Consider the following 26,331-nt stretch of genomic DNA (forward strand, 5'->3'; position numbering starts at 1 on the left):
CAGCCCCTCTTGCTTTAATTCTTTAGGATCCTTTTGTCTTTTTTCCCTTTTTCTTTTAGGCCTATTTTCCTCCCCCTTACTGTATGCTGACTCTGATAGACTATCCTGATGCCGTGTTAGTACTTTGCATCCTTCCTGGATTAAATCAAACCCTCCCTCCTCGAGGCAAGTGCGCACCATCAAAAAGACAAGCCACAAGGGAAGAAGCAATGCAAGCAACCAATAAATATCTAAATCTACAGTGAACAGCATACCGGGGGATATTTACCGACGTCCCCTCTCCGCGTGTTGAGTTCTGGCTCCTATTCGGCCTCTCGCGCGGGCCCCGTCCCAGGTTCGTTCCCGGGTTTCGGCACCAGTTGTAGTGACCGCCTACTCGACCAGCGAGGAAAAACGACCACCACACCAGGAGTCTTCTCAGATCACGCTTTATTGGAGAGCCTTTTAGTTGTAGGAGAGCTTAGGCGCGAGAGAGCGTGCACCCGAAACACAGCCGCTTATATAGGGAATTCGAACACGGGTCTTTTCTATTGTTGGTCGCCTGCCTTTTACCGTCACCAGTTGTCATGGGATTGGCTGGGGACACTACCGGGCTCGCGCACGCGCACAGCCCAGGCGTCCCGCCAAGCACCGTCTGGAGTGGTAATCCTCAAAGCTGCAAGGGAGTGGGCGGAGTCTCGCCTCGGCTCCCTACATGTGATGGCACACATGGTGTGATTCTCTGGCTTAGGACTGTTTACTGGAACACCAAACCTGCTTTCTATGCAAGAGCTTCTTTAGACTCCAGCTTCTCCTCCGCCATCTTTCCGGAACTCTGGTTAAGTTTCTTCAATTTCAAAACTGCTCGTTCATCCTTCATGTCCCTACAAAATATTTTCACAATGCAAAGCAACAGCAATATCTTACTTTAAAAAGTCATGGATTCCATGTTATTCTTCCAAGTGAATTGCCTGACATTGATGTCAAAATGTATTCAAGAGTTGTTTGTATACATCTATAATGTTTTCTGCAGAGTTTGTGATTTTTTTAAATCAGAAATAATTTTAACTTATCTGTGGAAATGAATAGTACAGAAACTAAAGTTATTCCTGATGCTTGTCTGAAAAAAGTATATTTATGTTTGTATAATGCCCATAATCTATTTCCTTCTCTCCTAGATATAATATTTTGAATTCTACGTTGTTTTATAATATATAGGTTAATTAATAAATGTGTCCATTCAAATTGCATTCCATATCGAAAAAATTTAAGATTTTTTTCCTAGGTCCTTATAGTATTTTATTTCTTTGGGATAAGATGACAATGTTATCTAATTTCAAGTTTTGTAAAGATTATGCTATGTAAAGGTCTTTCTAAGGTGAAGATTTAAACACTGATTTCAAACTAACCTTTAATTCTATGAATTATATATGTTGTTACCATTGTATTCTTGTAATCAACTTTTTAATAACTGTTTTTCATTTCTTGCATCTGAAAAATGAAAAATATGGAATACTTCACAAATTTTTATATGATCCTCGTGCAAGAGCCATGTTAATCTCTGTGTTGTTGTCATTTGGTTAGACCAGCTGCTGAAGCACGTAGTATCCTCTAAATTTAAGTAGTTAATGATGCAATCTTTATACAGGCATATATCCTTGGTTGCCTATTTGTAACAATGAACCCTTATTGTTCCTAAAAATGTTATTGATCATATTTCTCTAAATTTCTGTGTATAGTGGAAAAAAACTTACATTGTTTGGTGTATTGCTTATATTTGAAATTTTTCTGTCAATGACTATTTTGTCTTTTTCATTTTAAATTTTGAAGCCTTTATAGCTAAGTCCAAAGGTGATGGCTTTTCAAGTATTTACTTATCAACTGAGTTAGCTTTGTGGAGCTAATGGATTCAAAGTAAGCCTTCTTAAAAGCTACTTCTAAACTTCTGCAGCTTAAAATTTCCCAAATGAGGTCTCAATGGTACAATTGTCTACCTGACCCTTTACCCTTCTTCCATGTAGGAAGAGACCAACCAGAATATCTTACCGTAGCAGCATAGATTGTCTTACTGGAACAAAACTAATCTTAGTTACAAGGGATCATAGAGAGATGAACAGTTGAGAACGAATTGTTCAGAAAAGAAGGTATTTTATAAAAAAAGGCATGAGGATGAATATACCCCTCTTCATGGGGAAGCCTACAGTGGACACTTAGATTTTGTCCATGAGTTGGTAGCTAAAGGCAGATATTCAAAGTATTTTTTAAATACCTTTGTTTATTATACCAAACATTTCAAAAGTAACTAAAGCCAAGAAAGTGAAAATATTGTTCATATGCATGATTACCTAATGTCTTAGCCTGTCTACAATCCAACTAGGCAGTAACTTACACTTCTGACTTTCTACCAACAAATATTTCCATAGCTCCTGGACAAGTCCTTATGTTTCTCCTCGATATTAGGCCTTAAATTGGTAATGTTTTAATCACTGTGTTTCCTCTTGTCTCTAGGCTGTAAATCTCAAAATGGTAAATCTTTAGATCTAACTCTACCAAAAACTGAGGTAGAGATAATGGAACAATACTTTAAAACGGAGTTGACTTTGATACCCTAACCACAACAGAACAATGGAAAATAATTTCTTATATTATATACACTTATATATTTTTATTTATGTGTGCTGATCTTAAATTTCACACAGTGAAACTTACTAGAATTAGATGATAATTTGACAACTAAATTGATATTTATTCCCATAAATAGATTTGAATATAAATAATTAGGTTTAGAATATTAGAATATAAAAAGTATCAATGCAATGTCTTAGGTATAAACTTGTGATACCTTCTAAGTGTTCTTGGTCTTCTGAATTCACATGGTAAAAACACAGTATTGTTTTCCTCTAATCTATAAAGGATTTTAATCTGCTGCTCTGTTTATTGTTTTAAGTCGCTGGTCCCAAACTTTTTTTCTCCATATTTCTGAAACATTCTTACTGATTATACCAAAATTTTGCTGATATGATGTCTAAAAGCTATTATTCTTCTGCAGGACCCACGGGTCCTAGGATACCAGATCCCAGTTATCTGCATCATCAGATAACGAGAGCAAAACTTCTCACTTAGGCCCATGCAACATGCCAATAGAAAGTAATTGAAGACCCGTCTCAATTTCTCATTTCCTGTAATATTTCAGGTCCTTAATTCCTTGGAGGATTTAGCAGTAAGCTATTGTGAAATGCAAGTCTACTTAAAATGAAGATGAGATCATAAAATATGAGAGAATGTACTGTAATACAAATTTCAAATTACAGATGACAAGCCCATTTGAGTGAACAAAATCACAAATATCACAAGATTATTTTTAATACCCCTCTCCTAATGATTAATGAAAGATTTTAGCCCAGCATAAGTAGGTCAAAAAATACTTCCTGGAATGGTCGATCCATATTTGTTCTACCAAACCTAGGAAATCTTGACTTAGAGGTGAAATATAATTTAGAAAAACTTTAATTGAGAAGATCCTTAGTGCTGCAAAATCCTGTTACTTCAGTAAAACTTGGTTCTCTAGTACAAAAATATTGTCATTCTCAAACCAATGATAACCTACATTTAATCTTCTGAAAGTATATTCCTTTTCAAATAAACCTTTAAAAATCGCATTCGCCAGAATAACTCTTGACAAGTAGATGATAGTGACATTACAAGTTTTTCAATGTAAGGGTAAGTTACAGTACAATTGATTTATTTAGCCAACACTAATCCCAAACAAGTTCAACCATTCATTAAAGTGTAGAAATATTACCCCCCCACACCATTGGCGTTGTTCCGTAGGTGCCTTCCAGAAATGTGTTAAACAGAACAGCATCCCATAATTTCAAACCCAAATACTAGCTAATAAAGTAAACTTCATCACATAAGAAGGTACATTTTAAAAAGTCACTAATAGTTGCCTTATCATGTGTTGTTTTATGTTTTCCCTGTCTAACATAGTAAGAAATATGACTTTAAGTATTGAATATGGGTACTCATCAGAGATGTGACAAATATAAAATCTGTCTTCTATTTCTATCATATTCCTCTATAGTAGTAAATCTTAGTTTTCTTCTTTTTCCAAAACTTATAGGTAGTAGAAAATATTAACCCATGTAGAATAAAATAATCACACCATTTTACAAAGCCATTTATAAAAACTGGTAGGAATAAATTCTAAGCCATTTTTAAATTTTCTTGTTGACTAAAGATTAATTTTCCAAATGGATGAGAATAAAATCATGTGTAGGTGCTTCACATCTCCAATCTTGCAAATGAATTATGGAAATATAAGCTGACATCAGTTCATGTATATGTGGGATTGAAACTGCATGGGATGTATATAAACCTTTCAAAATATTAACAGACAGTTTAACAGAATGACTATCAAGAAATTGAAACCCGAGAGGAATAATGGTAAAGACATAGAATGAATGAAAAATGGAACAAGGGACAAGTATATCTAGAAAACTCAATATACGCATGAAGTGGTAAATCTGAAATGAATCTTGGAGAAGGGATTGGTTGAGAATGCTAGAAGGAGTGACTCTGATCCTGGAGCATTTGACAATTAGATGGACATATTTAATTGTAACAAATTTGCACAACCTTTGAAATTCAGTTAAAAAACAAAACAAACAAAAAACAAAAATCACAACCAAACAGCAATCTCTAGACAGTATGAATATGACCTATCAAAATTTTAGACAGTTAATGAAGGGCAGTCTTGGGAAAAGCAAACAAAGCTGTTCAAAGAGGGCAGTTTGGGGTAGGGGAGAATTTAGAACAGATTAAGTACATTGTCAAAGCTTATAAATGACCTACATCTACTGCAAATATTTTCATCTGCAAGTGCTCTTTGTCTGAACTGGACACTCCAGTCATGAGGCACACTTGATAGCTTGTGAAGATAGAATGGAAGAAACAAGATCAAGAACGCATTACTCCACTGGAGAGAAAACATTTCTCTATGTTTTCTCTCCTCTGTCTTCATTACTCTTTTTTCATACTTTTAATGAACTCAAGTGATTTTGAATTATATCTTTCCTTCTTTGTTCTGGCAAAGTAATTGTTCAAAATATTTCACTAAATTTTATTTCCCATTATTTACTATCATAGTGTTTACTTGTTCGAGTGAGTCCATTAAACTTCCCCTTTGCATTTGGTTGCCAGGAAAACTCAACATTTATGTTAATGAGGATAAACTGTAATGCAAAACTTTGTCTCCAAAAAACCAGTCCAAGAACCTGTAATCACAAATATTTAGCTATAATTTTTTTTCCTTTTTCTTTTACCTTGCAAATCTTCTCGTGTCTAAAGTTTCCTCAAAAATAAATACTCTACCTTGAGCGCATTGGCACCCACCCCTAGGTGTCTGGACAGGGAACAGACCTAAGAAAGGAGACATCCAGTTTCAAAGGTGAATCATCTGGGGTTGAGGAACACCCGAGAACTCTTCATTTGTTTGTTTAGCTTTACTTGATAATGTAACCCAGTTCTTGAATGTCAGTAGATTAGAATAAATTTAGGGCATTAAATATTAAAAATAAAACAAAAATAAATAAATACTCCACCACTTTTTGCTTCAATCACTTCTAACCTCAAAGATATATTTGCTAACAAGATGCTTAGAAGAAACCGAAGAATACTCCACTTTTATCTTCTTTCTTAAGACTCTCCTTAGATACCATATCAAGAACAGTGAAGTTATCCTTTGCAGAATTATTTCAATAGATTATTTTTCTCATGGTCTTGCATTTGCTCAACAAGATGTATGGAGCATAGAGTTAAATCACCCATTCCTTGGATTACAGTGTCTGTTAAAAGGCAATACTTCTATGTCCTACTTCTCTGTTCTCCTCTTAGCTCTTGACTGATTTCCAATTAATCACAGCTTCTTGGCTTCAGGTCTAGTAAAGCTGAAGGACTATAAGGCCTCCCGCACTGCTATATCTTCATGGTTTCTCTTTCAAAACTCTTTTATTTGGATATGGAATTTATTTTCATGTCTTCAATTTGTTCTGCAATACACTGAGCCAAATAGACTCTAAAATCACTTTAGGTTGCAAAAACATTAAGACAATCTATATCAATAAGTTTTGGCCTCTCACCACTGCAGAAGACAATACGCTTAGCTAGGGCTTCTAAGAACGCGTTTGCTTACCTTTTCAATTTTCCCAATTCTTTTCTGATCCCAAAAGTTTTTGGCTTATGTAATAAGAGAAGTCTTCACTATCTCATGTTAATAAGGATAATATTCTTGAGCTACTTAGAAATGTGAAATCATTGGTTTGAAGTATCCAATCAGATTTTTTTCTGTGTTTCACTGCTTCATGAGGAAAGACATTGTGGAAAGTATTACAAACAGAAAAGTGTAAACCCAATACCTTCTTTCATTGTGGAGGACACTCTCTCCCTAAATAATTTGAACCAAATTATCTTTTTCAGAAAATTACTGTTTGGTAATTGAAGTCAATTCACAAATTTTCATTTCTTATTTTTTTAAAAAACTTTGAGTTTAAATACCACTACAACCTTGTTTTTACCCAGTAAGAGTATTTTTCCTGGTTAAGGACAATTCTCAAGGGAACTTAAATGATTTACAGCAAGGTTTGTGAGGTTTGTTGGTTTGGTGTGAAAAACAGCCATCTTCACCCACATTGCTCCCTCTCAGCTAAGTCTCTATGGATTTCTTTACATGAAAGCCTATTTTTCCAAGTAATTTTAAACTTTCTTAATAGGCTAAGTTGTGAAAAATTTGACCAATTAAAATTTACCTGTCATAAATTTTTAAACTTTTTTGAAATTCCTTTATCAGAATCACAAATTCACCAATCCTAATTCCAACTTTACCATAAAAACAGTTAATATGTTTTTTCCTGATATGCTCTTCATGAAACTATTATTTTCCAGTGGCTGTGTTATGCATGTATATGGTCATATGAGCGGATGCTGAGCAAAATGAACTCCAAGCTATGGAAACAGACATATTTATTTACAGTTGTTGTTTCTAATGTACAATGTGATTTCTATTTCCTCTATGGTTTATCCCCTGCTGTATTTGATTTTGGTACCCTGTGTATTGTGCATACATTTACCTTAATTAGGGAAGGGAACATGAACAACAAAATGGCAAGACAAAGGACAAAGGGCAAACCAATGCAATAGCAATACTCACAAGAAAATAAATTGGAAATGTACATTACAACTTGTGAGGCGTATTGGGGTGAATTAAAACTGTGAGAAAAATGAGAGAGGGGGTAACAAGTTTGAAAAGTTGTGTATTTACTAGCTTACAATTGTGCTTACCACTGCACATAACTTTGACATTATAATTAAATTTAAAAAATAAGCTGCATGAAATAAAATTTCACTGTATTGGTATAGTAAATATTATTCTTTATGTAGTAACTTTTTAAAAATCAGTACTATTTGACATCTAATTTGAATTAATTACCCATTTTTAATCAAAGGGCCATCAACTTGAATGTTATCCAACTAGGCAATATTTTCACAATATACTTGCCAATATTTTGAAAAAAGAATAAATTTAGTACTTTCTCATACTAAAACAGAAAACACTTTAATTCTACGGAAACCCAGAACTTTTGAAAGTAAATAAGTTGTTAAGAGAACAGAATATATGTGTTCTTCAACATTCATATGAATAAAAACTACTCATTTTGAAATAATGAACATTCCATACCTGAGAGATTCAAAATAGTATTTGTGTGCATGTTATGAAATTCTGCATTAGATGCATTTTCCAATGGGGTGTTACAGATAGAGAAATGAACAGAAAAATATCCACATTCTGGTATAGTATAAAACTATGAAACGTCAGTTAAAATTTGCCACGCCGACCCCAGTAGAGTCTGCTTAGCATGGGAAACCATCTATCAGAGCATGATAGGGGCTTCGAGACCTATCTCTGAGTTTTGGGACTTCACCGAAGTCTACCTCAGAGAATGGGGCTTTACAGAAACCTATTTCCAAGTTTTGGGACTTCACCAAAGTCTACCTCGGAGAATAGGGCTTCTAAGAGGCCTACTCCTGGGAAAAGGCTGGCAAAACCCCTGGAAAAGATGTGTTTCTGCCTATCTTTTCCTCATAAGAGTGCCTATTAATCTTTTACTGCTTCTACTGCTCTTTGTACTTACTCATTGTCAACGTTCCCTTATTCAAAGCTCTTTCTTAAGAGTGTTGACGACTCCAATATCTGATGAGTGTCTTAAAAATATGACTGACTCACCAGAGTTAAGTGCTACCCTGAAACCCCTCTTATGGAGGCTAGTAGACAAGTTATAAGTAAATATAAAAGTATTGGGGGTTTCACAAAGTCACTTCAGCAGAAGGAATTGTTTGTAAGAGATTTACAAAAAGTTGTAGGCGCGGCTAGAACAGAAAGAATGTATGGCAATTGCTGAGATAACTACTTAGGAGAAAGAACTTCCTCATTTACTAAGAGACTTGCTAAATCTAAGTCTCCTTGGTGCTTACTATTAAAGAAGGAACAGGAAAGATCTTAATGGGACAGTTAAGGCCTCTATAGAATAAAGTAGTGGTTAATTGGTGACAATCATCGAAACCAATTGTATTTCTTAAAAATAGAGGTAAAGCCGGAAACAAGTGCTTATCAGGCGACCAGCTGGTGACCGCCCAAGAATGAAGCCCTGCAGCAAGATTATGTAACCTTTTTGCCCTTTCTTATGGAGACTTTTTGCTATAAAAGTTTGTTATCCTCTGCATTAAATCGCACTCAGCACTCAGCACTCAGCATCCACTCCTAATGTGTGTGAGTTGTCTGTTTGCCATCTCCCCGTCCTATTCCAGATTCCTCCCCTAGGTATCCTCCGTCGTCCCGACAGAACCCGGTCCACGGCAGGTGGTACCCAACGGGAGCGGGGGGACACCAGGTTGCCTAAGGAGGGGTGAACCGGCCCAGGTCGGAAACGGAGTCACGGCCTGCCAAGCCTATGTATTACTTGCATCCTTAACCACTCTGTGTAGGAATTTGCAGCCCAGCACGAGAGACCCTGTTGCTGCTACTGCTACTGCTGAACACCTTAATGGGTAAAGTTCAACGACGGCCTGACAGTCAACCGGAGATACTCCTGCTTGATTCCATCACCTGAGTCGGCTTCCTGGTTGAAAGCTGCTAAATCTAAGATCTTGTGGGACATTCTTTTGGGTGATATCCAGAAACCCTCTCTTCCCACAGTGGGTATTGGGGACAAGGATATCACTGGCTTGCTTGTTTTAGGCATTTCAGTGCATAGTGACTGGAAATCCACTCTATGGTCACAGCCTAGTTTGACTCTGGTATGGTAATAACCTGAGTGTGTTATCAATGGAGGTAATACTCTTAGCCTTAAAATCTAGCAAGCTTATGCATCACGGTGGTGCCTTAAGGCTGTTCTAAGATAAAGGTTCCGCAAGCCAAAGAAAAATTGGGCAGTTTTAAACTACAGCCACAAGATGGTCAAGAGATTGTAAAGAAAGAGGGAAGTAAAGAAAGCCTTGGAAAGAGAATTGGGGAAATTTGAAAAGTAAGGATTGTCTTTAAGACAAACCTCAGAAAGTTTAAGTATGTCGCAAATGGTATGACTATGTCTTAAAATTGGAGCTTACAAGTACAGCTGGTATAAAATTGAATTAACTGATACACGGAGTCAGGAATGGCAAAAATTAAAAAAAAAAAAAAAGGGGCAAATGCCACCCCGACCCCAGTAGAGTCTGCTTAGCATGGGAAACCATCTATCAGACCATGATAGGGGCTTCGAGACCTATCTCTGAGTTTTGGGACTTCACCGAAGTCTACCTCAGAGAATAGGGCTTCTAAGAGGCCTACTCCTGGGAAAAGGCTGGCAAAACCCCTGGAAAAGATGTGTTTCTGCCTATCTTTTCCTCATAAGAGTGCCTATTAATCTTTTACTGCTTCTACTGCTCTTTGTACTTACTCATTGTCAACGTTCCCTTATTCAAAGCTCTTTCTTAAGAGTGTTGACGACTCCAATATCTGATGAGTGTCTTAAAAATATGACTGACTCACCAGAGTTAAGTGCTACCCTGAAACCCCTCTTATGGAGGCTAGTAGACAAGTTATAAGTAAATATAAAAGTATTGGGGGTTTCACAAAGTCACTTCAGCAGAAGGAATTGTTTGTAAGAGATTTACAAAAAGTTGTAGGCGCGGCTAGAACAGAAAGAATGTATGGCAATTGCTGAGATAACTACTTAGGAGAAAGAACTTCCTCATTTACTAAGAGACTTGCTAAATCTAAGTCTCCTTGGTGCTTACTATTAAAGAAGGAACAGGAAAGATCTTAATGGGACAGTTAAGGCCTCTATAGAATAAAGTAGTGGTTAATTGGTGACAATCATCGAAACCAATTGTATTTCTTAAAAATAGAGGTAAAGCCGGAAACAAGTGCTTATCAGGCGACCAGCTGGTGACCGCCCAAGAATGAAGCCCTGCAGCAAGATTATGTAACCTTTTGCCCTTTCTTATGGAGACTTTTTGCTATAAAAGTTTGTTATCCTCTGCATTAAATCGCACTCAGCACTCAGCACTCAGCATCCACTCCTAATGTGTGTGAGTTGTCTGTTTGCCATCTCCCCGTCCTATTCCAGGTTCCTCCACTAGGTATCCTCCGTCGTCCCGACAGAACCCGGTCCGCGGCAAAAATTAATTCTTCAAGAGTAAGCAATTGTTTAACAGATTAAGCTATTATTTCTATGACCATCAATCCCAAGGTTTATGCAATAAAGTCATCCTAGACCAACAGTTTCCAACTTGTAGGGTGCACTTCAAAATTCCCTTAATTCACATCACGAATAGCTTATCTCCATAGTGAAAAAATACTACACCTTTGCTAATGTGATGCCCTCCGTGTTCTGGAAAAAGCACCACAATAAACTGGGTTGCATCATTTTTCCTCCACTGGTATTCTTGCAAATATTATTTATATTTATACTTTTTAACTATCATAGATAAACAGGATGCTAATATCAGAAGATTACATTTCAAAGCCCACCCAGGCAGGAAGGTTCCCTAGATTCTTATTTCCAATAAACTTCTCACCAAAACCAGACACAAGTGGTACTGATGTTGAAGTGTTAGGGCATGAGCCTTGAGCATAAACAGCCTCAGAGACAGTGTCCAGGCCCAGAGTTCAACACCTAGGACAAACCAATAAAACAAAAACAAAAACAATCCCAAAACGTAGCATTTTTCTCATTGTATACAGAGACATGTCATTAAGGAAATTGCTTCCTGTGTTACATACAGGTCGAAGAAAGAAGATGTCACACAATTATTCTCTTCATACAATGTTATACCAAAGCCTCAAATAATTGCTCTTTTTCTAAATTTATAAATTAATATCATCATTTGTTGGCAACTCTGTCTACATTATTCACATTATCATTTTATACATAAACTGTTTTTTAATATCTATTAACGGAGTTCTAATTATAACTCCCTTGAAAGTATATTCTAGGCAAATAGAATGCAAGAAACATTTGTAAATTTGTCAATTAAACCCTCTACTTAAAAAGAATTTTGTAGTATCCTATAGAATATGAAATTACAAACAAAACCAAAATATATATTTTAAATCTAAACTCTAATTTAACAAGGTCTATAAAGTCCTACATTAGACCAAGTTTGCTATATGTCCAGGCTTAAGCTTTTGCAATCCTTCATCCTTTCCTTGGAATCTAACAGAATGAAGATTACTTAATTTTTCAAATTTTGGATGGGAATCATGAGCCATTTTGCATCTAAGAATGTTTCTAATGAAGAGAGCATTTAAAAGCACAACTGAGGATTATATATGAGTTGCATTTCAATAGGAAATTACTTCTCAAAACATAATGACAAAATTAGCCCAAACTTCCAACTGCATATTCCTTTCTTGTTTGGTTACTTTTATTAAGACAAAATTATACTACCTGGTCCAGGGAAGGTATCACTATGTAATTCCAGTTTCTAATCTCCTGTCAGTCTGAGTGCTAGAATTCTAGGCTTGTATCACATTGACCTGCCAGAGTTTCTTGGTTTATTTAATCTAGATACAGACTAGCAATTCTGAACTTCTCCAGTGATATCATCCACTAGACTGCTCAGACTGTTCATGGACTATATTAAAAGATGTTCTAACATTTCACAGAGGATATGATCATTTTCAGATACACCTGTGGGGTCTCTGATTCATTCCTACATGGATCCGATCCCTTTCATAATGATTACTTGTCTCTCTTACTATCTCTGGTCCATATCTATGTAATATTCTTAAACTTTTTTGAAGAAACTTCACTTGAGGAATTTCTAACATTAAAAATTATCACTTGATTCTAGTCTTACTGAGGACATATTATCTATTGTGTCCTAACTTTTCTATATCTTCTGAGAATTGCTTCATTTGTGTATTTGTGTGTGCACATATAAGTGCCTCTGTGTTTATGTGTAAGTTTGTATGTATATATGCAAAAGCCTCAAGCTCTTATTCAGCCATCTTGCTCATGACTGGTATTCCATCACTTGAACCATTCTTCTAATACAACTTTTGGCTGGTTAATTATAAATAGTGTCTCAAAGACTGTTCTGCCCAGGCTGGATGCTAACCTGAGCTGAATAGCAGAGGGACAGAGCCAAGGACCAGAGTTCAAGTGCCAAGACCACCATCAAAAAATATATATATAAGTAAAGGAAAGAAAAAAAATGTGATCTTATCCACCAGTTCATGGCTAGTATAATCCCTGCTCTCTCAAGATGGACTTTTTTTCCAGTTAAGTCCATGCTCTTATATGTGAATTGCATTGTAAACAGAATTATTCTTCCATTCTACTTTCTACAAATTTGCATGATTAACAAGCATGATTTAGAAAGAGAGTGGCCTCATATTTCGTGTTCCACGTAGGATTAATGCATTCCCTATAGAGGGAATGCATTAATAAATCTACATACTGGACTTGGCTTTATTGTTTCAATGTTGTCTTATTTGTAGAGTCTTCTATAGTGTAATGAACCCTTAAACTTAAACACAGAACTTCTCTTTCTCCTATTATTGCTATTGTTTCCCTTACTGTTAACTCGTGTAAACTTGGGAAATAATGTGCAGCACATACACTCCTTAAAAAATGATCTGAGAACCTTCTTCCCATTTAAAATTCGCCTTATTTACAGAGGACTTAAAAAGTTTGAACTCAATATACTCATGAATAATGTATTTATAAGCAATATAAATGGTATTTTCTCTTTACTATGTTTCTCTGAAACATGTGTTACCTCAGGTCCAAAGGTGTCCTTGGGTTATTTTGGTGAAGCTAGAAAACATTCATTATACCTCAAGCATCACCATCGATTGTTCCTGGAAGTAACTGTTACTGGATGTGGAAACTGATCCTAGGAGAAGAATGGAACACAGAGGATTGACAAAGTTCAAGTTAACTTGTGTTTTCCTTTTTACTGTATAAGAAAAGGACAAAGATGGTAACGAGGCAGTAGGGAAATACCAAAGCTCTCCCCAACCAAAAAGAGAGTTTGAGTTCCAATGCTTAATCTCCCCAAGAGACCAACAATAACAAAAAGATGAACATTCAGAGAAAAACAGGAGGTGGAAAATAACAAAAAAGAAAGAGAGGAAAAGAAGAATTTCAGAACAGAGAAGAGCGAATACCCCTCCCCCAACATTCACTGGCCACACGGCAGTGTGCCAAGCCATGGCCAGCCGGCGCTGCGGGGGCTTCCCCTATCCAAGAGACACAGGGGACTGCCTGCATATCACCTGCTCAGAAGCCGCCTGAGGTACCAGTTTACAGACCCGCTGATCGCCACAAATAGAGAAACCTACCACCTGTGAGTCTCCACTATGATCCCACACCCACCCCTCACTTTCCACCCAAGCAGAGAGGCTCCATCCCGCCAAAGCCACCCGGCACCAGCAGCACATCAAAGGGAGCTGTCTGCAGATAGCACAGAAGTGACCTGAGGTACCGGTGTCAGCCCCGCCAATTGTGACGACATGGTGGGGGCCACTGGGGTCCCAGAGACACAGAGGGCTGCCTGCAGATCACTCATGCAGAAGATGCCTGAGGTACCGGTGTCAGACCTGCCGATTGTGACAACCTGGCGGGGGCTGCCAGGGTCCCAGAGACACAAGGAGCTGCATGCACATAACTCGTGCAGAAGCCGCCTGAGCATGGACACTGTGGACCCGACAGCTTCGACAGAAGCAGACACAGAAGAGAATCACACAGAGCCACCACTGCCCAGCCTAGCCCGCAACCACCCCAACTGAACTCGGATTGCAACAGCAACTGACAACCTACACCACACAGAAAGAACTAGCTCCAGGGTGAATACCCCACAGGGGACAGTGTATCCCTCAAGGGAGACCAGAGCTTGAGGGAATCTTGAGACCCTGACCCAGACTCCCCACCCCAACACCCGGACCACAGGACCCACTGAAACTGGGAACTGCTCGAGAACTCCACCGGCCCTTGGAGCACACTCTGCTGGGCAGGCTAGAGCAAGAGCACCCCTGGAAGGGAGCTTAAACACCCAAGCCAGGAACAGTGCCGCTGGGTCCAGACAACCAACAGTAGAAGAAATGTAAACTGTGTACCCCAGGCTGCATAACCTAGGTGGTATACACAGCAGCACAGGCCTAACCAGCATGCCCCAGGTGGGGGGCCAGAACCAGGCCTGGCAATCCGGTGCCTGAACAACACAACCAATTCCTCCCAACTGAGCATAAGCCTCAGCAGAGAGATGAAAAACAGGGAACTGCACCCCGTGGGAAGCACACCTGTGACAACAAAAGACCTGGAGGCTCAGTACAAGAGAATCCAAAAACCCACCAAAACCCGACCCATAAATTCTAGGCTGGGATTGGGCAACACAGGCCACCTGCACCTGTTAGTAGGCAGGAGCTCAGGCTGGTAAGGTGGCTCAGCAGTAGAGTGATAGTCTTGGATGCATGAGACCCTGGATCTGATTCCTCAGCATTACATGAGCAGAAAGGGTCAGAAGTGGTACTGTGGTTCAAATGGTAGGGTGCCAGCCTTGAGCTGAAGAGCGGAAGGACAGCACCCAAACCTAGAGTTCAAGTCAACAACTGGACCCCCCCCCAAAACCAACCAAACAAACAAACAAAAACATCAGGAGCCCATAGCCGACTCAAGCATCTGGGAGAGTGCATCCAGAGCATCTGATCTTGCCAAGAGCACCCATAGGAGCAAACATGAGCAGTCTAGGGTGCACAACCCTTCTAAAGGCGGGAATTACCAGCAATCTACAGCAGAGAGCTGAGAATCCTATATAGATCAGACCAGCAGCTGGAGGTACGCCCCCAACAGAACCCAGATCAGGCACAGACTCTCTCTACCAATACAGAATCAGCAACCAAGCAAAGACAGACACACCAAAACAAAATTGCAGATTAGTCTCCAATAATACCTGAACCCCCATGAGAAAATCACAGAGAAAAATTACAAGGTTTATCACTACCCAGGATAGCAAGCTATCCTCAATAGCCAGCAGCCACGCAGGGGAGAGCCCCAGTGGGAGCAAAGCAGGAATGGAAGACAAAAGCTACATCCAAGGGATGCTGGAGGCAATGACTCAAGAAATAAAGTGAGAAATAGACCAGAAATTGAAAGAGCACAAGGATGAGCTATCAAAAGAGATACAAGATATCAAACAGGAGATGCTTGCAAAAATAGAGTCTGCACAAACCTCAGTAAGAAGTGAGATAAATGCCAAATTAGAGGTAGAACATACCTCATTAAGAGGTGAGATCAATAGTTTGAGAACCAACATCGAATCTATAAAGGAATCCGTTTCCTCCATATAAAACACAATAGAATCCATGGTCAACAGAGTGAACGAAATGGACTGTAGAGTGTCAGATACAGAAGACAGAATACACCAACTGGACCAAAAAGTGACAGATATGGAAAAATCACTCAAATTAAGCAAAAGGGAAATTCAAGAGAAAGAAGATAATGCAAAGAAAATTTACCTTCATATAATTGGAGTGGATGAAGGTGAGGAATTTCAGAGCAAGGGAAGGCAAAAGCTAATCAACAAGATAATCGGTGAAAAATTTCTCCACCTCAAAAAAGAACATCTTACCTACATAACAGAAGCATATAGAACACCCAACAAGCAAGATCCCAGGAGAAACATTTCTAGACACATTATAGTAAAAATGATAGATCTGAATAATAAGGAAACAATCTTGCATGCAGCAAAAATCAAGAAGTAGCTATGCAACAATGGGAAGAAATTAGAATCATTGCAGATCTCTCCACACAAACACTGAATGCAAGAAAGGCCTGGGAAAGTACCATACGAACCCTGAGAGCCAATAACTGGCAACCCATACTGATATACCTGGCAAAGCTATCATTCACATTCAATGGAGAACTGAAAAATTTTAATAGCAAAGAAAAACTAAATGAATATATAAGCGTTAAGCCAGCATTACAAAGAATACTAAGAGGTGGGACATAACCTGAAGAAAGAAACCAGGAACTGGGACCTGCACCCAGACAGACATTAATCAACTTCTAACTGAGCAAGCACAGGAGGAAAGGAAAGAAGAAAAACTCAGGAAAACAGGGAATGACAGGGACAACAATGCATCTCTTTATACTTTCTCTTAATATTAATGGGCTTAATTCACCAATCAAAAGAAAAAGAACTGCAGACTGGATCAGAATTGCCTTCAGGAGACCCACTTCTCAGCCAAACATACAAACAAATTCAGAGAAAAGGGTTGGAAAAGGATCTACCAATCAAATGCCCCCAGTGAGAAAGCAGGTGTAGCTATCCTGATATATGACAAAATAGAATTTTCATTAAAATCAGTACAAAAAGACAAGGACGGACACTCCATATTAATACCAGGAACAATCCAAGAGGATGTATTACCATCATCAACTTATATGCCCCAAATATTTGTGCACCCAGATATGTTAAACAAATACTCTCAAACTTACAGAATAAAATAGATCCCAATATGAAAATACTAGGAGAATTTAACACACCACTCTCACCAAAGGACAGGTCTATCAACCAGAGGATTGGCAAAGAAGCTACCGAATTAATTGAGGACATACTTCAAGTGGAATTAACTGACATCTACCGAGTATTTCACCCTAAAACAACACAGTACACATTCTTCTCAGCAGCTCATGGAACTTTCTCCAAAATAGAACATATCATAGTTCATGCAAGGAACTTAAGAAAATACAAAGGGATTGACAAAATCCCCTGTACCCTATCAGACCACATTGGAATCAAGCTAGTTCTCAATAACAAAGCATACTGCAGAAATTTCTCTAATAAATGGATATTGAACAGCACACTCCTTATCAATGCCTGGGTAACGGAAGAGATCAGAGAAGAAATAAAATATTTCCTACAACTCAATGAAAATGAAAACACTTCGCAAAGAAACTTGTGGGACACAACAAAAGCAGTCCTGAGGGGCAAATTTATTGCCCTCAGTGCCCACATCAAGAGAATGGAGACAGACCAAGTAAATAATCTCATGTTGCATTTAAAACAGGTAGAAAAACAAGAAAAAATGGAAACTAAAGTTAATAGACGGAGCCAGATAACCAAATTAAGAGCAGAGATTAACCAATTACAAAATCAGAAAATTATAGCCAAAATTAACCAAACAAAAGCTGGTTCTTTGAAAAAATAAAGAAAATTGATGGACCATTGGCAAGATTAATTTAAAAAAGAAGAGAGGAAACACATATTAACGGGATTAGAGATGCCACAGGAAAAAAATCACAATATGTAAACAAGATATCCAAACAATCCTAATGGACTACTTACTTTCAAAATTTATAATCTTTAATGGAAGAAAACCTGGCAGAAATGGAAGCATTTTTAGAGAAATACAAGTTGCCCAAACTGAGCAAAGAAGAAATAAACCAATTAAATAAGCCAATAGCCTACAACAAGATACAGAAAGCTATCAAAAGTCTTCCAACAAAAAAAAAAAAAGCCTCCGGGTCTCTATTCAGAAAAGTTCGGCCTGAGCCAAGGAGACCTAAGGTTTCTCCTATTCCATCCTGTAATGTTTTCAGAGTGTCTGCTTTGAGTTCAAGGTCTTTGATCCATTTGGATTTGATTCTGGTGCAGGGTGATATATAAGGATCTAGCTTTAGTTTTCTACATGTAGTTAACCAATTTTGCCAGCACCATTTACTGAAGAGGCTGTCTTTCTTCCATTCTATTGTTTTAGCTTCCTTATCGAAGATTAGATGGCTATAGGTCTGTAGGTTCATTTCTGGGTTTTCAATTCTATTCCATTGGTCCTGAGGTCTGTTCTTATGCCAATACCAAGCTCTTTTGATTACTATGACTTTATAGAAGAGTTTGAAATTTGGTATTGATATTCCTCCAGCAGTGTTCTTTCCGTTGAGGAGCGTTTTTGCTATTCGGGGTCTTTTATTGTTCCATATGAATTTTTGGATTGCCTCTTCTATTTCCTTGAAGAATGAGGGTGGAATTTTGATAGGTATCGCGTTGAATTTGTAGATAGCCTTGGGAAGTATTGCCATTTTCACGATGTTAATCTTGCCAATCCAGGAGCATGGGAGGTTTTGCCATTTTTTAAGTTCTGTGTTGATTTCCTTTTTCAAGATTTTAAAGTTTTCATCATAGAGGTCCTTCACTTCTTTGGTTAAGTTAATTCCTAGGTATTTTATTTTTTGTGGGGCTATTACAAATGGAGTTGCTTTCCTAATTTCAGCCACACTTTTCTCATTGTTGGCATATAGAAAAGCTATTGATTTTGGGGGGTTAATTTTATAACCTGCTACTTTGCCAAAGTTTTAAATCAGATTGAGTAATTTGGGAGTGGAGTCTATGGGATTCTTTAAATACAAGATCATGTCATCTGCAAAGAGGGAGAGTTTTATTTCTTCTTTCCCTATTTGGATCCCCTTAATGTCTGCATCTTGTCTTATTGCTGTAGCTAGGCATTCTAATACTAGATTGAAGAGAAGTGGAGAGAGTGGGCATCCTTGTCTTGTTCCTGAGTTAAGAGGAAATGGCTTTAGTTTTTCACCATTGAGTATAATGCTGGCTGTAGGTTTGTCATATACAGCCTTTATTGTATTGAGGAATGTTCCATGGATTCCTAATTTTTCCAGAACCTTCATCATAAAGGGGTGCTGGATCTTGTCAAATGCTTTTTGGGATTGCATACGGTTGCAGAGCTTCTGCAGGGCAAATGACATAGCTAGCAAGATCAATAGAAAGCCCACCGATTGGGAGAAGATCTTCACTAGCCATACAACAGACAAGGGTCTCATATCTAAAATGTACTTGGAACTCAAAAAATTAAACCACCCAACAACAAATCCTCAAAGAAACAACTGCCCAATAAATAAGTGGGCGAAAGGCTTAAAGAGAAGCTTCTCTGTAGAAGAAAGAAGGATGGCCAATAGACACATGAGGAAATGTTCAACATACCTAGCCATAAAAGAAATGCACATGAAAACAACATTGAGATATCACCTCACTCCAGTTAGAACAGCAAAAATCAAGAACTCTAACAACAACAGATGCTGGAGGGGATGTGGACAGAAAGGAACCTTACTTCATTGTTGGTGGGAATGTAAACTTGTTCAACCACTTTGGAAAGCAGTATGGAGGTTCCTCAAAAGACTTCACATAGATCTCCCCTATGATCCAGCAATCCCACTTTTGGGCATTTACCCAAATGTTTACAAACAAGACCACACTAAAGCTACCAGCACAACTATGTTTATTGCAGCATTATTTACCATAGCTAAGATATGGAACCAACCCAGATGCCCCTCATTAAATGAATGGATCAAGAAAACGTGGTATATATACACAATGGAATTCTATGCCTCCATCAGAAAGAATGACATTTCCCCATTCGTTAGGAAATGGAAAGGTTTGGAAATAATTATATTAAGTGAAGTAAGCCAGGCCCAAAGAAGCATAGGTCCCATGGTTTCCCTTATTTGCAATATCTAGTATAGGTATGAGTCAAGCGGAAAAGGTCATATAATGTGATGTTAGGAAAATGAACCCTTAAATATGTATTTTAATGTTTCCGTTTCTTTCATGCATGTGTTTCTAATGCATTTATAAGATTATTTCCTTGTTGCTTTGTATGTCCCTCCCCCACAGTGTAACCCCCGCTTTCACTATATTTGATGTCAGTATAACATGTGGAGAAGATGGGGACAAACAAGTCGTTTAAGGATTCAGGTGGACCTGTTGCAACAATGAGAAGTACAAAATGTCATGTCAAAACCATCTTTACAATGTCGGTGTGTGGGGGGGAGGGGGGTATAATTGGGTGGGGGGAGGGGGAGGCTGGGAAGGGAGGTGAAGGGTAAACAAAGGAGGAAGCTGCAATGCTTGGTAAGAAATGTATGCATTATCCTGTCCATGTAATTATAGCCCCTCTGTACAGTATGTTCTCAAATAAAATAAAATAATATTAAAAAATAAAAAGCCCAGGACCAGATGGACTCAGCAGAATTCTATAAGACCTTTAAAGAAGAACTAATAGCCATATTCCTCAAGCTCTTCAGAGAAACAGAGAAGGAGGGAGCTGTCCCAAACTCATCCCCAAACCAGGCAAAGACCCAACCAAAAAGGAGAATTACAGGCCAATTTCCTTGATGAACACTGACACAAAGATTCTTAACAAGATTATAGATAACAGAATCCAGAAACACATAAAAAATCATACACTATGACCAGGTAGGCTTCATCCCAGAGATGGAGGGATGGTTAAAAATACGTGTCAATAAATGTAATCCAACACATCAACAGAGCCACATGATTATCGCCACAGATGCAGAAAAGGCCTTTGATAAAATTCAACATTCATTCATGCTAAAAGCTCTGGAGAAAATAGTAATAGAAGAAACATTTCTTAAAACAATGAAAGCCATTTATGACAGACCAATAACCAATATTATACTGAATGGGGAAAAGCTACAATCAATTCTTCTAAAATCAGGAACAATGCAAGAATGCCCACTGTCTCTACTCCTCTTCAATATAGTCCTGGAACTCTTAGCCAGGGCAATAAGGCAAGAAAAAGACATTAAAGGTATCCGCATAGGGAAAGAAGAAGTTAAACTATCGCTTTTTGCAGACGACATGATACTATACCTTCAGGATCCCAAAAATTCCATCCCCAAACTCTTTAAATCATAAATCACTTCGGCAAAGTAGCAGGATAAAAAATAAACCCACAATAATCAGTTGCCTTCCTGTACACTGACAATGTAAAGAAGAGAGGGAAATAAAGGGAGCAATCACATTCACAATGACCGCCGAAAAAATAAAATATTTAGGAATTAACCTAACCAAAGATGTAAAAGAACTATTTAATGAAAACTATAAAAAGTAAAAGAACAAAATTGCAGAAGACTCTAGGAAATGGAAAGACCTCCCTTGCTCTTTGATAGGCCGACAATATAGTGAAAATGGCAATACTGCCCAAATTAATATACAAATTCAATGCAATTCCTATTAAAATCCCAATGATGTACATCTCTGAAATACAGAAAACAGTCCAAAAATTCATATGGAACCACAAAATACCTAGAGTAGCCAAAACAATTCTAGGGAATAAAGACAACATGGGAGGGATGTCCATGCCTTCCTTCAAACTCTACTATAGAGCCATAATAACAAAGACAGCATGGTACTGGCACAAAAACAAACCTGAAGACCAATAGAATGGAATAGAAGATCCAGAAATAAATTCACATGCCTACAGTCAGCTGACATTTGACAAAGGAACCAAAGACATACAATGGAAGAAACACAGCCTCTTCAACCATTGGTGCTGGGAGAACTGGGTGGACACATGCAGAAAGCTAAAAGTGGACCCCAGACGATTACCATGCACCAACATCAACTCAAAATGTATTAAAGACCTTAACATTAATCTTGAATCTCTAAAACCACTGCAGGAAAGAGTAGGATAGACACTTGAACTAATAGGCACAGGAAAGACTTTCCTGAACAGAGTCCCAGGGACACAACAAATTGGAGAGAGACTCGACAAATGGGACTACCTTAAAATAAAAAGCTTCTGCACAGCTAAATTTATCACAACCAAGCTAGAAAGACAACCAACTAATTGGGAAAAAATATTTACCATCAATATATCAGACAAGGGGTTAACATCCAGTATATACAGGGAACTCAAGAAACTAATCCCTCCCAAGCCTAACAAACCAATTACTAAATGGGCAAGGGAACTAAAGAGAGACTTTTCAGATCAAGAAATAAAAATTGCAAAGAAACACATGACAAAATGTTCATCATCCCTGGTGGTGAAGGAAATGCAAATAAAGACAACCCTGAGATACCACCTTACCCCAGTCAGAATGTCTCACATCCACAAATCAGCGAACAACAAATGCTGTAGGGGATGTGGAGGAAGAGGAACCCTACTACACTGCTGGTGGGAATGTACAGTTATACCACCACTTTGGAAAGCAGGCTGGAGGGTACTTAGAAAACTAAAATTGGACCTCCCTTATGACCTAGTCATACCACTTCTAGGCATCTACCCTGAACAACAGGAACCAATATACAAGGACACATGCACCTCCATGTTCATTGCAGCACTCTTCTCAATAGCTAGGATATGGAAACCATCCAGATGCCCCACCACAGATGAATGGATCCAAAAATTGTGGTATCTATAAACAATGGAATATTATGCAGCCATTAGAAAATGACAAAATAATGGCATTTGCAGGGAAATGGATGGAGCTAGAAGGAATCATGTTGAGCGAGGTAAGCCAAGAGCAAAGACAAACGATATATGGTCTCCCTGATAAGTGGATGCTAAATCCAAAATGTTTGGTGATATTACAAAATTAACAAGACTTAAGAAACAAGGAACTCCCACTCATCTGGTCGAACCACTACTAAAAGTCCCGATGCTGCTGATCACATGTATGGTGGATAGTGTACACTGTTTTATGTTATAGATTGTGATAGACAATTTGCTCCAGGAAAGTTAGAATGAACTTGTGACTTTATATGAGCATTAATATTCCACAATTCTGTGAAATTTAGGAAATTATTTAATCACTTAACCACAATTTAAAAAAAAAAGACCTTCAGGGAAGGTAGGGAGTGAAGGGATGGTAGGGGGAAAACAATGGAAGGGGTAACAATACTCAATAGGAAGTGTACTCATTACCTTGCTCTTGTAACTGTAACCATCTGTATAGTGTCTTTACAATAAAAAAAAAAATTAAAAAAAGAAAAGAATCTGAAGGCTTGAAGAAAACTCTGTCCCTGACTTTTTCGAGTGTGTTTTTACTCATACATAAGTTTTCTGTAAATTTCTAGTTGAGCGTACTACAGAAAGAAATAATTTCCTGGGAAGTTCCGGGAAGATGGTGGAGTAGAAGCTGAAGCCTAAACAAGCTCTCACATAGAACACAGATTTAGAGTTCCAGTGAACAGTCCTAAGCCAGAGAATCACACTAAGTGTTCCATCACAGGAAAAAGTGTTAGACCAGAGAGGAAAAATCCAGGCAAGGAGACAGATCGGAGCACTTGCCAGGAGATGCCACTGCTGCAGGAGCTGTGGCAGCGGCGGCCATACCCACCATACCTATAACAGAGAAAGTCCAGTACGAAGGAGCCAGACATGGTGGGCAAGCAGATTCTACACAACACCAGCAAGAACTGACAAGGAACAGACATCTTCATCCTGTACTTCGCGGACCAGAGACGACCCAGGAACCAAGACGCTGTGTGAGTAGAGGCCTAACATCCTCACTCCTTCTCGGGGAGCAGAGGAGGGAAGGCCACACCCCCCAGTACCGGAGATCTCCATCTTCGATACTGAAAAAGCTCGGCTTAGCTGCTAGCTCAAACTCAGGCATTGGATGAAAACTAGAGACTAAAGTGACCTGACAGACTCGGCTCCACCCAGGGAAAAGTCACCCAGCTCAGGCGCCAGCCTCAGGAATGGCTTTCTTTGCTGGATAATCAGAGCCAGAGGCTGCCCCTCCCTTTAGCAGCCTTGACAATCAATTTAAATTTATTAAACATAAACCCTCAGAGTGGCTCCTGTCTGGGCTCTGTGAGTTTCTCACAAACTAACCCCCGGGAAAAGCTACTGTTTGCTGAAAGGCCTCAACTCTACCCAGAACCTAGCCTCATCACAGCATCTCCAAACTTCAGGAAAAAGCCATCTCCCTCTTTTGTGAAACTCAAAGTAGATCTCCCTCTCATTGAACTAGCCTGGGAAGAGGATCACAAAAACCTGGGTTAAGGTGAGCATTTATCTGCCGGTTCAAAAAAACAGACTTAATGAACCAACTAAGCCACAGGAAATTCAAACACCACAAGGAGGCCAAAGAATGCAACAAGAGGCTGGTTATGAACAAAAGGGAGATACAGGATTTTTCCCACCTCTCCCCCCCAAAAAAAAAATTCAGTATTTTTGCACCTTTTATAATTTTTTTTTTCCTCCTTCATAGCAAAGCTCACACCAATGCTCCTCCAACTATTCAATGAAATTCAAAGAGAAAGTTCACTACAGAACACATTTTATGAAGCCATCATAACCTTCATCCCCAAACCAGACAGGGACTCATAAAAGAAAGAAAACTATGAACCCATTTCCTTGATGAACATTGATGCAAAACTTCTCAACACAATTTTGGACAATCAACTTCAACAATTCATTCAAAAAATCATACACCACGATCAAACAGGATTCATTTCAGGGATGCAAAGCTGGTTCAATATACGCAAATCAATTAATATTATTCATCACATCAACAGGAGCAAGAATAAGAACCACATGGTTATCTAAATAGATGCAGAAAAGCATTCGACAAGATCCAACAACCATTTATGATGAAGGTTTTGGAAAAATTAGGAATCCATGGAACAATTCTCAATACAGTAAAGGCTGTATATGACAAACCTACAGCCAGCATTATACTTAAAGGTGAAAAACTAAAGCCATTTCCTCTTAACTCAGGAACAAGACAAGGATGTCCACTCTCTCCACTTCTCTTCAATCTAGTATTACAATGCCTAGCTACAGCAATAAGACAAGATGCAGACATTAAGGGGATCCAAATAGGGAAAGAAGAAATAAAACTCTCCCTCTTTGCAGATGGCATGATCTTGTAGCTAAAGAATCCCATAGACTTCACTCCCAATTTAATCAAGCTGATTGAAAACTTTGGCAAAGTAACAAGGTATAAAATTAATGCCCGCAAATCAATGGCTATTCTGTATGCCAACAATTAGAAATGTGTGGCTGAAATTAGGAAAGCAACTCCAATTGTAATAGCCCCACAAAAAATAACATACCTAGGAAATAACATAACCAAAGAAGTGAAGGACCACTATGATGAAAACTTTAAAACCTTGAAAAAGGAAATCAAAACAGAACATAGAAAATGGCAAAACCTCCCATGCTCCTAGATGGAAAGATTAACATCGTGAAAATGGCAATACTTTCCAAGGCTATTTACAAATTCAATGCCATACCTATCAAAATTCCAATGTCATTCTTCAAGTAAATAGAAGAGGCAATCCAAAAATTCATATGGAACAATAAAAGACCCCGAATAGCAAAAACGCTCCTCAATGGTAAGAACGCTGCTGGAAGAACATCAATACCAAATTTCAAACTCTACTATAAAGCCATAGTAATCAAAACAGCTTGGTACTGGCACAAGAACAGACCTCAGAACCAATGGAATAGAATTGAAAACCCAGAAGTGAACCTACAGACCTATAGCCATCTAATCTTCGATAAGGGAGCTAAAAAAGAGAATGGAAGAAAGACAGCCTCTTCACTAAATGGTGCTGGCAAAATTGGTTAACTACTTCTAGAAAACTACAGAAAGATCCTTATATATCACCCTGCACCAGAATCAACTACAAATGGATCAAAGACCTCGAAGTCAAAGCAGACACTCTGAAAACATTACAGGATGGAATAGGAGAAACCCTAAGTCTCCTTGGCTCAGGCCGAAATTTTCTTAATAGAAAGACAACGAATCAAAGAAAGGTTGGACAAATGGGATTTCATGAAGTTGCAGAACTTCTGCATGGCAAAGGACATAGCTAGCAAGATCAATAGGAAGCACACAGATTGGGAGAAGATATTCACTAGCCATAAAATGGACTAGGGTCTCCTTCTAAAATATACTTGGAACTCAAAAAATTAAATCTGCCAACAACAAATCCTCAAAGAAACAACTGCCTTATAAAAAAGTGGGCCAAAAGTTTAAA

The 26,331-nt window shown here is 38.3% G+C and overlaps 1 long non-coding RNA gene and 1 pseudogene across 1 annotated transcript in view; both read right to left on the minus strand.

The window, feature by feature from the left end:
• Nucleotides 1–498: 498 nt before the first annotated feature.
• LOC138838518 (uncharacterized) overlaps nt 499–26,331 on the minus strand; it is a 33,574-nt gene continuing 7,741 nt past the window's right edge. The window contains exons 2-3 of the long non-coding RNA XR_011375640.1: nt 13,300–13,416; nt 499–863 (exon numbers count right to left, since the gene is read on the minus strand). This is a non-coding gene — a long non-coding RNA (uncharacterized lncRNA). The remainder of the gene's footprint in view (nt 864–13,299; nt 13,417–26,331) is intronic.
• Nucleotides 1,481–1,580, minus strand: LOC138838532 (U6 spliceosomal RNA; annotated as a pseudogene).

The sequence above is a fragment of the Dipodomys merriami genome, unplaced genomic scaffold (assembly GCF_024711535.1).
Source record: "Dipodomys merriami isolate MVZ:Mamm:240054 unplaced genomic scaffold, mDipMer1.0.p SCAF_281, whole genome shotgun sequence".
Classification (NCBI taxonomy): domain Eukaryota; kingdom Metazoa; phylum Chordata; class Mammalia; order Rodentia; family Heteromyidae; genus Dipodomys; species Dipodomys merriami.